The sequence below is a fragment of the Melitaea cinxia genome, chromosome 9, assembly GCF_905220565.1.
Source record: "Melitaea cinxia chromosome 9, ilMelCinx1.1, whole genome shotgun sequence".
Taxonomy (NCBI): Eukaryota; Metazoa; Arthropoda; class Insecta; order Lepidoptera; family Nymphalidae; genus Melitaea; species Melitaea cinxia.
Genome location: NC_059402.1, coordinates 9922534 through 9934903, shown reverse-complemented (window position 1 = coordinate 9934903; position 12370 = coordinate 9922534). Strand labels below are relative to the sequence as shown.

The following is a 12370-nucleotide window of genomic DNA, read 5'->3' as shown; positions in this document are numbered from 1 at the left end:
CCTAATGTACACTATAGAAACTACAAAGGTTGTTTAATTAATATCGATAGTATTATATTGCAAACTAATAACTAGATGACGCTGGAACGAAAATCTAAATCTTTAGATTCTTTTAATTCTTTTGAATTATATAGTTTTTTTTTTCAATTAGTTGTTTTCAATTAGTTTGCCAAAGAAATTTTACTTCTGACATGTGTACTTTGTACGAACGAAAGAAAAAACACATGTAATGCAGCGAAAAAATAGACTAAATTAACAGCACTATGTTTCTAAAATAGGGTCAGAACATAAAATACATAAAATACCTATAATGATTATAAAGTAATTAATAATAAAAAGTGTATTTACATCAGTGTATTATAATCTCAATATTTATGTTATTTGCTATATACATTATTTGTTATTCTATGTTAAAAAATTAAATAATATGAGTGGTTTTATTTTGAACAAGACCACTATGTGTTATAAAACAGTACGTATTGATTTTTAGTGTTTTTAATTTACTCAATAAATAAACGTATGTGTAAAATAAATAAATAGACGAACATTTCAAAAAAATAAACTGTATTTTTACGTTTATCTGTGCCATAACTAAAAACAATATAAGAATGATTAATTTGTTTAAAACTATATAAAATACTGCAGAGTGGTATTACATCCATGACAAATAAAATATCACATTTATTATATTGGATTTGATATACGCACTTGAAATCGTTTGAACTATACTAACCGACACTAAAATTTCGAGTGCTATCGATACATTACCGCATGGCGTAAGCTATGAAGCCCCAGTTTTAGGTCAGGTTTTCCTGTTTTTGTGTGTTATCGGCAGCTACCCTGGCTCGACTAACGACTATGTCGTTGTCGCTCGCTGAAATGTCACAGTGATTTATCGTCCGAACGGAATAGTCATCGCCGATATTTAGATACAATTTTTTTCGACGAGGGAGTATATTTTATGCCATTGATTTTACTCCAGACGGGTACGCGGTGTATGTGGAAAATTGGGTGAGCATAATGTTTATCATGCTTGAAATACGAGTATATAAATGGAATATGAATATTGGCGTGGCACAACATTGTACATATTTAATACATATTCCAAAGGATGAGCTGTAAATAATGTATGGTACGTAAACTGTATGTATAATTTATTCCTGTTTGTATTTTCAGTATGATATGCGTTGATTGTAAAAGTATTATAAACGATGTGGGAATGCTGTAAAAAGAAGATTTTAACGAATGTTTATTCAATACAAATTCCTCTTTTCTCAGAAGGATCAAGATTTACGTCGAAAACTACTATAAAATTTTGATGGATTTTACTTTGTAAGTCGATTTAATGGCTTTGAGCTAAACAAAGGTTGTATTTGTATTTAGCTGTAATGTAATAGAAGGTAGTTTAAATGCTGTTAAGGATAACAAAGTAAAGATTAAACATCTACAATAAATAAGTTAAGTACAATGAACTAAGTTATTGATTTTGCTTTAGGTTCTATTAATATACAATTAGAAATGAATAGTTTTGAAGCTCACAAAGCCCTAATAAGTATTATTGATGTATATGCGCTAATAGCATATCTCTTAGTCAATTTTTTTTCTACTTTTACCATTTTCTTACATGGAGAACAAAGCTTTGTCCAACTGTGGAACGTTTAAAAGTTTTAAGACAGCTCAAATATCATTTTCGGAGGCATGGTAGAGAGACCTACGAGTACAAATCATCCACGACGAAAATCACAAATATAATATAAAAACAAATATTGATTTCGAGTGGTATTCGAATCTGCGACCGCTGATGTTAATGGAATTTTTACACCGCGATACCATATAGTCATCGCATCACAATGGTTTGCTGAAAGGAATACTGAAGGTAAAAAATGAAACTGGAGAGATATTACAATACATTTTCGTCTTCTAAAATTACGCTTTACATTGTTGTTTGTTAGCTTATAATAATAATAATATTCTTTATTGCACACCATTAAAAGATACAAACAAAAGTAGTACAATTAGAGGAAGATGTACAAAGGTGAACTTATCGCTAAAAGAGCGATTTCTTCCGTACCTTTAGGTATAGGACAGGGCATAGAAAAGCCGTTAGGAAGTGTATAAATAATTGTTATAGAAATTAGAATAAATTATAATAGAATAACAAATTATATAGCTCATGTAAACTATGAAATATAAACTTATGAAATTAATAAAGCATTGATTTAGCAAGAGTATTTGATGAGAAAGGTCATAAAATATTATATACTATTACTTAGCAGAATAGTAACCATGGATATAAAGTTGAACAGTAAATCTAGTGTTAATACATTATTTACATTTTTTGCTTCAAAAAGAGTCTGTTACCCAAAAAAGTAATATTAACAAATTACAATTTCGGAAGTGTTGAATTCGATTGAAAGCTTGAAGATTTTTATGTAGCAAATTATTTCGATTTGTATACAACTTATGTAAATTGAGTGTACTTTTATTACTTTCAATTTCTCGCAGTTCATTTATTATAGGAACGAATTTATGAAGCGTCGCTTATGAGAATGAATAGCTAAATTATTTCAGAACATGATTAGATGTTATATTGACTTTTTTTATGATTTTGAATTTAAGTTATTAAGAGACTAATTCAATTCAGAGTACAAAAACGTGGGTGCATTTTACTATATTTTTATAACTTTTTGCTATATTTTTATAACTCTCCGCACATTAATTTTTTTTAAATTTATTTTTATCATACAAACATGTAACAAAAGTACAAATTACACTTGTACAAAAAAAAAAAAAAAAAACAATTAGGTTTACATAGGAATATGTCGTTTAACAATCATTCGCAACACAAGAATCACAATACAGTTCTTAATCAAAACAAAACAACATAATTATGAAGGTAGTATTAAAAGAAATCTGACATACCGGGCAGCTCAGTAACTATAATATAAATATACATATACAAAGATTTTAAATATACAAAACAATATTGATACAGGCTGTTATAGTTTTTTTTAAGAAATGCATCTTAAGTTAGGTTAAGTTTAAAGAACTTTATTTCTCAAGAACATTACAGTTTACTTATGAGTATTGTGCATATAGATACTTTATTAAATATGTAACAAACAGTTCGACCGTATTTGTTTAAATATGTGCACGGTGCATGCACGCCGGCCATCTTAGATTACTACGAAACTGTTCCGCTGACTTAGCATTGCCACCGGGCAGTTCATAGTATAAAAAACGAAGACTAAACATAGAGATTAATTAATTCCTGGACTTGTTTTTAAGAAACATGAATGTAATAATATACTGTGTGAGAATCAGAAATATAGCAGCCTCCAAATCGGCAACACGTTTCTCATCTTTCATTTAGTTCTTAATTTTAAGTATAAATAGTTTTATATATATAAAAACCCTTATATCCATGGGCAAAGTTTGACTAGGTAGCAATAAAGAATCATGTTTATTTATTTGTTTACTATGAGTATTATGAATCGTAATGCGAACATGGTTTAGTTTGTGTTTTCGTTTGATTGAAGGTAGTTGATAAATTAATGTTCAAGTGTATGAGTAATTTTTTGTTGTGGTTGTATTTTTTTTGTTTATTTGTTATATTTATTCATTTTTGTTTTATGTTTATTTATACATTATATTTCAAGTATATATTATTTTAATTTTATTTATTTATTTTTATTATTTTTTTTTATATTTATTCATATGGTTTATGTTTATTTATACACATTATGTTTCAAGTATATATTGTTTTAATTTACTTTTGTATATAGGGATAATATGTACAATCGAGGAGTGTAATTTATGGGGTTGGGGGGAAAAGGGGGTTTGGGGGAGGGAGGGAGGGTGTATTATAACCCCTCCGGCAAACTAATGGAATCTTTGAGCATAATTATCATGAGATATAATGAGATGAGATATAATGAGAGTAACTGAGGTAGGGCACAGCAGGAATTTCCTGCTCAAAATATGGAGCAGCCCGGCTATATATACATACATACATACATGCATAAATGCATACATGCATATATGCATACATGCATACATGCATACATGCATACATGCATACATGCATACATAATAAAAGCGTGATAAAAAGTACATCTGGCCTGGGTGTGAGAGCGCTAACGTACCTTGGGATTCACGTGTTTCACCCAACACGATTTTAAAATAAAACAGATATGAAAATCCTCCAAAAAATTACGAATTTATTTATAAACGAATGCTCATAATCAACATAATTTGTCTGAAATGTTTCGCAATTATATGTGTATAATAACAATAAATAAGGATTATTCATGCACTAAATACGCTTGGTTGACACATAACAGCGATATAAGTCCCACAGCGAGTAACCTAATGTAAGTTTAAACATTGTTGTACTCATTATTGCGACATAATTTTCGCAATTAAATATTAATTACACTCGCATTTAGTTTACTTATTTTAACTATTCCGTACTTACAGGAACTCTTTATAGCTCATTATTTCGTTTCAGATAAAAGATTAATGTTACAAATATAGTAGATAGGAAGTTTTTTATTGGATTTCGTATAATGGAGTTAGTTTACTTGAGTGTTGAATATAAATTTATCTTATATTTGCGCTCCAATGCGGGTTGGCGGATATATTTCACTACTATGAGTAACGATCGCTATCAGGTGTACATGATAACAACCGGGACCAACGGCTTAACGTGCTCTCCGAGGCACGGTGGGGAGACCCATAAGGACTGCACCAACACCCACATCACGGCAAATATCTGCATGGTCAATACAAATGTTTGTCATTTGCGGGGATCGAAGCCGCAACCGCCAGCGTAACAACCACAAACCAGTGCTGTGACCGTAGCGCCAACCTGTCTTTTCAATATCATATATCCTGTAAATTTTAATGTGTGTGTGTTAAAAAAAGCATTTTTTAATATAGTCATGATGCGTCTTTTAGTCTTTGCACTTAAGCTGTGAAACAACGGAACACACTCAACGGCCCCACTAGGATTAACTCCTGTATCGGGGGTCCGGACACACACGATACGTGAGCACAAACGCCCAGACCACAGCAAATGTTAGTATTGCCAATACAAATGTCTACTATGTGCTGGGATCGAACGCGCGACCGCCAGCGCAAGTCTCAAGGCAGAGTCGTGACCGTTGCGCTAAAGCCAATCATAGGGTCATAAAGTCTTCCAATAATACATTATATAGTCAATAGTAACTATCATTATCCCTATCTGGGTAACTAAGACTTTGGGTAAAATAAAGTCGAATTTTTAAATGGTATCCTCTTTCCTTCTTAAAAATCTAATGTATGAATTTACTACTTTTGATAATCGTTTTAGAGATTAAGATGCATATAAATAATAAGCAGAGGGAGAGAGAGAAGGAGTTACTTTCAAATTTGTAATATTAGTAGAATGAACTAACGGGGAAAATCCGTACACATAATATATCTCTAGAAGATAATCGAAATGCGACCCTTTTTAGGGTTCCATGTCTAGGGAGCCGAGACCGTTTTACTTACACTTTTATTTCTGTCCTTCCGTCTTTTTATTCTTTATTTTTTTATTCATACCACTGTCACAGATTTGTTAGTTTGGAACAGTGATTGGCAGACACTTGTAATTTTCAAGGAAGCAAAATAAATATATTTTGTTGTAGCTGCTATTGTATATGTTGCAGTAGACGCCGCTTTGGCGCAACGGTTATGTACAGTATTGGATTGTACCTGTTGCGCTGGCGGTTGCGGGTTCGATCCCCGCACATGACAAACATTTGTATTGGCCATACAGGTGTTTGCCGTGGTCTGGGTGTTTGTGCAGTCCTTGTGGGTCTCTCCACCGTGCCTCGGAGAGCACGTTAAGTCGTCGGTCCCGGCTATTATCATGGACATATGATAGCGATCGGCACTCATAGTAAGGAATATATCCGCCAACCCGCATTGGAGCAGCATGGTCGATTAAGCTCTAATCCTTCTCCTACATGGGGAAAGGGGCCTATGCCCAGTAGTGGGATATCACAGGTTGAAGCGTAGCAGCTACACGATTATCATATCACTGTAGTGAAAGAAGAGTCGGTTTTTTATTTTTCATATCATTATAAACTAAGTATAATACAATGGAGTGAAACCCTAAGCATGGGAGGATTATACTTGAGTTTTTATTAAAGACTGCTTCATATATACAGTCAGATATTTCTTATCGATATTATGACTATTTCGAGGTTTTTTATATGTAATTTTATGTAGTTGTAATATTAAGGGTAATACGACCCCGAGATATTTACTTCCTGAGTTTCATATCGTAAACCTGTCCCAAGCAGCACGAGCAGTAAAATCAAGAACTATGTTATAAGACGAAGCATAAAACGATTTTATGACTTAATCATGGCGGCTTTTGTTTTACAATATTGTATGAGTCACTTGGAAATTGAATTAATCGAATTGAAATCGATATAAACATCTATAAATATAAAAAAAAAAATGTGATAATAATTTCACGTATTAAAAAAACGTATGAAGAATATATATATGTAAGATTGTTTCTTATCCTTTAATTTTAGACGTGTTTTTATTTAAGTATTTTAAATTAAAGTTAGAGTAATGATAGTTAGAGACTCAGATAAAACATAGCTTACTTTCATCCTTCCGAAATTCTCAAGTGATTGAGTCTTGTATGGGTAAACCGTGGGGTCTAGAACCTTTGGGATAACGAGGACAAAAAGAGGTATTGTCATTTTCGTTAATGTCAGTTATGACATCTCCATTAAATTCAACAGTTCAAAAAGAGGTTAGCAGTAAGGTCTCAGGGCGATTTAAAATTCTATGATATTTTTAAAAATATGATAATGATTATTATTGTAGGTTAGGAACATGTTCATTAGCAATAACGATCATCAAATGATCACATAATAAAACTGCCGACAACCATGATGCGTCGTGAAACATAAAAATATACCAAATTACTGAAATATGAAAGCTGAATTATACATTCAGTAAAAGAGTACACTTATTATGTAGCTGTGTATGTTGTATTCTAAGGTGGTTGTTAATAACCTGACTACAATGACTAGAGTTTATAACTAAGGTGTGTTGTGGTCGAAAAACATGACAAACAAATTTCATTCTATGGTCTTTCATTGTTTGCGGCAATCAGTTATTGATATTTTATAAGAATTATATAGTATGTTAAAATAACAGCAACAATATTTATACGGAATTAAATAACATGTTGTCAGCAAATTTCTGTTGTAAATTAAAAAAAAATCGCGAATTAAAACTGTTACATTATGTGGTAGTATCCAGCAGCTCCATACTATGTAAGCCTACCTTGGGCACCAATTTCAAGTAATCATGGTAAAACATGCTCAGACGATATCAATAAATAAGTATGCTCTTACGATTATCTAATTCATTTATTATATTAAGTGTAGGTTTGTGTGTGAGTATTTCAAATGTTGAATATACAGCAACATATTATGCATTGTATTATGTTTAATTACATAAATCGTAAATGTATTCCTGTCAATTGAACGTTTTATCACTAATGCATGCCATATATCGTGCGTAGATTATAATTGTCATAGACAGGAAATCTCAATTATCGCGTTAGTTGAGGGATTCAACTCAAAGTGTATTAGACAAAGTTAAGTCTATGTACAAGGAGCAGCTCGATACACGAACGAACACAGATGTTAAATTAAAAGTAACTGGAAATAACCATTTTTATTTATACTAAAATCTCTGTTTTTCTACACACAAGTTCAATCTCATTGGATAATGAAATCTTTTGCAGCTTTTGGCAACAGTAACTGCAAAGAGTAACCCATTGAATTAAAATATGTCCAATAAATTACAAACAAAAAATAAAAAGATTTTTATTGAATTTACGTAACAGATATATTTGTATTGGGCTACCTTACAAAGCGAGGATATATCAAATAAGAATTTGACGTTTAACCATTTATTCAATATATACTAGCGTACGTAGTACATAATAATTCCATGTTAACACTATAGTCACACTAAGTCAAATTCTGTATTGCAGTGTTATTTAATAATGATTTTCGTGTGTTATGTCAGATAATTGATGGACATAAAATTAGAGGAGTAGTTATTATTCTGGATTATAATTATCCAATAATGATTTTAACCCATTTTTAGAGTATAGTCTTCTGTGAGTAATCTTGTCTAGAGACTTATATCTGAGAGAAGGTGTTCCTTCATCGACAGGGCTTTCTCTAGTCACGTTCTCTCCGTTTATCGCAGACACGTTCGGCGCCTGCAATAAAAACTTCTCTAAAATGAAATATTTAATGCCGCCCGTAGCTACGTTCGCTCAATGAACAACCCCACCATTATTTACAAACTAAGTATGCGATTTTTACAGGAGGAAAAAGTAGTGTGAGGTACTCAATGGTTTAGTTTTATTAGACGGATAGTCGCTTTGTTCTAGTTTTTTTTAAATATCTAATAAGGATTAACTTGTTTATTACTAGAATCTGCATATTTTAATTTATATTAAAGCGACTGAATTGTTTATGCAAAATATACAACTAATTAAATGTAATATTTTAGCATAAAAATTGTGTAAAATGAAAGAGGCTTAAATGTAGGACACATTAATTAAGGAATCCTGAATTGTTTAAAGCCGTCCGTTAGAAACTCAAGCAGAAATAAACAGGGCTCTCTAGATAATCAACGATTTCTCAACCACAGACGAATATATTAAATAATTTTAGAATATTCAATTGTGGATTAAACTAAATATGCTGGAGTGAACCTGAATACTAATTTTCAAAATTAAACTGTTGATTATTACGATCTAAATAGTGACCGCAGAGTCAATTGAAGGCAAACCTATTATATCAATGTTCTTTATAAGCAAGATTTTCTCTAAATGTATCTTATTTTAAGAAACAAAAACGAGTGTCCTTTAAACCACACGACTGAAGTAAAACTTCTTTACCTCCTACAGTAATATACGAAACGGAGCTCTCTCTCTTTCTATCTTCATTATCTTATATCTCCCACTCAACTTCCGTTCGCGTCGCCTGATCACACTTTTTGTAATGCTCGGTCACGCATTCACCAGCTTATTTCCTAAGTCAAGCGTGCGTAAAAAGAAGTTTTACTTCCAAAAACATTTTCGAATAAATTTAAATACTTGAAGCGTTTTATTGAGTTGCTATGGTGATTTTACCATTTCTAAGGGTATTAAGAATAGAAGAGAAATCCTTAAAACGAGTCTAAATGCTGTCATTTATAGAAGCAGCGATCTTGTTATAGTTCATGCAAAATATACTTTAAAACTGTCGAACCTAAAATCGTTAATACTCGTTTTGACTGTCCCGCCAAGCGAATAATCCAAACGGTCAAATATTAATTCAGGTCACATTTGCCGCTCCGAATGTCCATGTTTGCTGAGATACAACTTTCCGACCATCGAATTTAGAATGGTTTACTTTGGGCCTTGTGTATTTGGCTATTTATGCAAATTAAATCTGACATACAAACACGGCTCACATTGTTCCACTGTCCTAGTCATGAAACAACATACGATTTGCATTATCCATATGTTTTTACTTAACATGTAAATATAAATTTACCGTTGTATATTCTATGATATGTTTATCATGGACCCGTTCGATTATATTGTTACACCCAAAGAGAATTGTCTTTACTTGTAAAATAATTTATATTCTGACGGACTCAGTGATTAATTACAGGCCGCAAATTATTATATTTTCTGAAATAGAGGAGAAAAATTATATGGAAGCTTCATTATTTTTAAAACCAGAAGTACAAAACTTGAAATTTTCACGCAAACAAAACCTCGCCGCCTTTGCTGGCTTATTAAATGATATCTTTTGTAATGCTCGAAAATCTTGTATGCAGTCGTAATGGAAGATTTTTTAAATAGCTTTGTGAAATTAACATTTAAATAGAGATATGCTAAAAAGTTCTCCTACGTTAAATTTAACGTTAAAATTAGAAAATACTGGCTCTTTATCTCGTTCAGCGTTTAATGGAGTGGGGCGTTTGATACCCCTTTCTCCGTGGAGTTTGAGCTAAGCGCGGCATTATCAAACGGCAATAAGCCTCCAATCCTCAATTTGATCGCTGTCTGCACGGAACTTGACAGATGATAGTGGCGAGCCTGTGCAAGCTACGAACGCTGACGCTTCCCGTGACTGTAGCTTGACGTGTTGGAAATGAACGTTTTCGTATAATTAAAATTGATATTAATGCAGGATAAATAAATGTTAATATTTGAGATTATTTTAAAAGATAACTTTTTTAATTGTTAATAATTTTAATTTTTGTAATAACAAAAGTGACCAATGAATTTTTAGTAAAGCTACATCAAAAAATGCGATTTCGTTTATAATTCTTTGTCCACTTTGATTATTTTCCTGTATCTATGCACTTTATTAATATTATTAAGTGCAGATATAATAATTCGTCATACTTAGTGATTTCTAAATACCAACGTTTGATATTTTAGTTAATTGATATTTCATTCATTGATGAAGAAGGTTCAATATAGTGACGAAATTTTGAGCAAGTTGTTGACTTTTACCATTTTATTATATTATGTATATTATCACGTTACGTCCCAAGTCATTTCGTAACGGACATTTTAGAACGTCAGGACTTATATTAGTAGTATAATATTACATACATATCACACGATCATATTTGACTCGTGACATTTGGAATAACTTCTTGTTTCTTTAGAATGCTACAACGAATTCGGAAAAGTGTTGTTACATTTTGTGGAGAAATTTTAGGGACCGACTTTCAAAAAAGGAGAGGTTCTCAATTCGATTGTATTTTTTTATGAATGTTACTCAGAACTTGCGGAGGCCGATGTCCAGCAGTGAACTGCAATAGGCTGAACTGACTGGCTGACTGAATGACTCAGAACTCATGACAGACCGGGTGGACCGATTACGATTTTTTTTAATTGAAAGGTGGCACGTGTCATGTGGTGTCATTTAAATTTAATTGAGATATGACAAGTACTTATATCTTAAACTTATTATTTGTCACTAAGCACGCCATGATCGCTTTTATCGTCTTTGTATGATACACCTATGTATTTTATATATGTAAGTATTATGTATATATAGTGTACTTATTATTATAATGATGTACTTTATTGAAATATATTCTAATTCGCAAATCAATTTTTGTTCACTTCCTAACTGCAGTATCTGTTTCGTGTCCAATACCCAAAGGTTGTCTGGAAGATATCGCCCTTTCAGCGATAAGACCGCCTTTGTACACCTTTCATTGTATGTTATTATTTTGTTGTTTCTTTTAATGGCGTACAATACAGAGTATTATTATTATTACTCTTTGAGTACGTTAAATACGCATTACTAGATATAGTTCTTGACTATTTTATCATCGTATTGTATTGTATTATACCTTATTAGTTTTCATTGGGTGTACCGATTTTCGCGATTCTTGTTTTAATCGAAGCTGATGCTTGTCAATCAATCTGATGATCAAGATCTGATAAGTGCTTTTTGGGTAATCTTTCATAACGCATATTTACTACACTATTTTTCGTCTACCTACGTTGTATTACCTGTTGATGTAGTTAAATTCAGTTTTTTGTTTTCGTTTGCGAGATAACACAATTATCTTCTACTAAGATGGGCAACTGAGTGACTGTTTTAGGAAAGAGATGACTGATACACTAAATTATTTTTGAATTCTAATTATTTTTTCTAATTATTTTTGAACATAAAAAATATTAACGATTCTTCGACTTTGGATGGAATACAAAACCACGACTCTGGAGAGCACGATAGCGGGCTATTTAGATATTAAAACATAACTTCAATCAATATTAAGACTGCATGGGCTATTTAATTCTGGCGACGTGAAATACTCGACTATAACTTTATTTATTTATTTATTTATTTATGCCATCATTTTACATCTAACATTACATGATATTATCCTAATGCGTTAGTGTCGTTGTCGTATTAAATACAGGTGATATAAAGTGAGTCATTTAACAAACCAAAACTAAGTTATTACTAAAAATTTACAATAAATAGTCAAATTACATAATCTATATTAATAAAAAGTGTAATAATTTCATCACTACAATAATTTTTATTAACTGTTCCGTTTTTACTCGTTAAAATATAGCCTATATCACCCATTATAAAGTACAAGTTTGCTGGTGTAGGAACTTTTAAAATCATTACAGTTACAGTAGTTTTTGCAAATAATCCATAAAAAAAAAACTTCTTCCTTATTATCAAAGTGTACTATATAATAAAATGATCACTTATCTCTCATTATATTATTTTTTAATTACATATTTGTTATTATAAAT

The 12370-nt window shown here is 31.5% G+C and overlaps 1 long non-coding RNA gene across 1 annotated transcript; it reads left to right on the top strand.

Annotated features, from left to right (window-relative positions):
- The first annotated feature begins 798 nt into the window (after positions 1-798).
- LOC123656649 lies at positions 799-1595 on the top strand. Its single transcript, XR_006743568.1, has 2 exons — positions 799-1011; positions 1177-1595. It is a non-coding gene; the product is annotated as an uncharacterized LOC123656649 (long non-coding RNA).
- The last annotated feature ends 10775 nt before the right edge of the window (positions 1596-12370 follow it).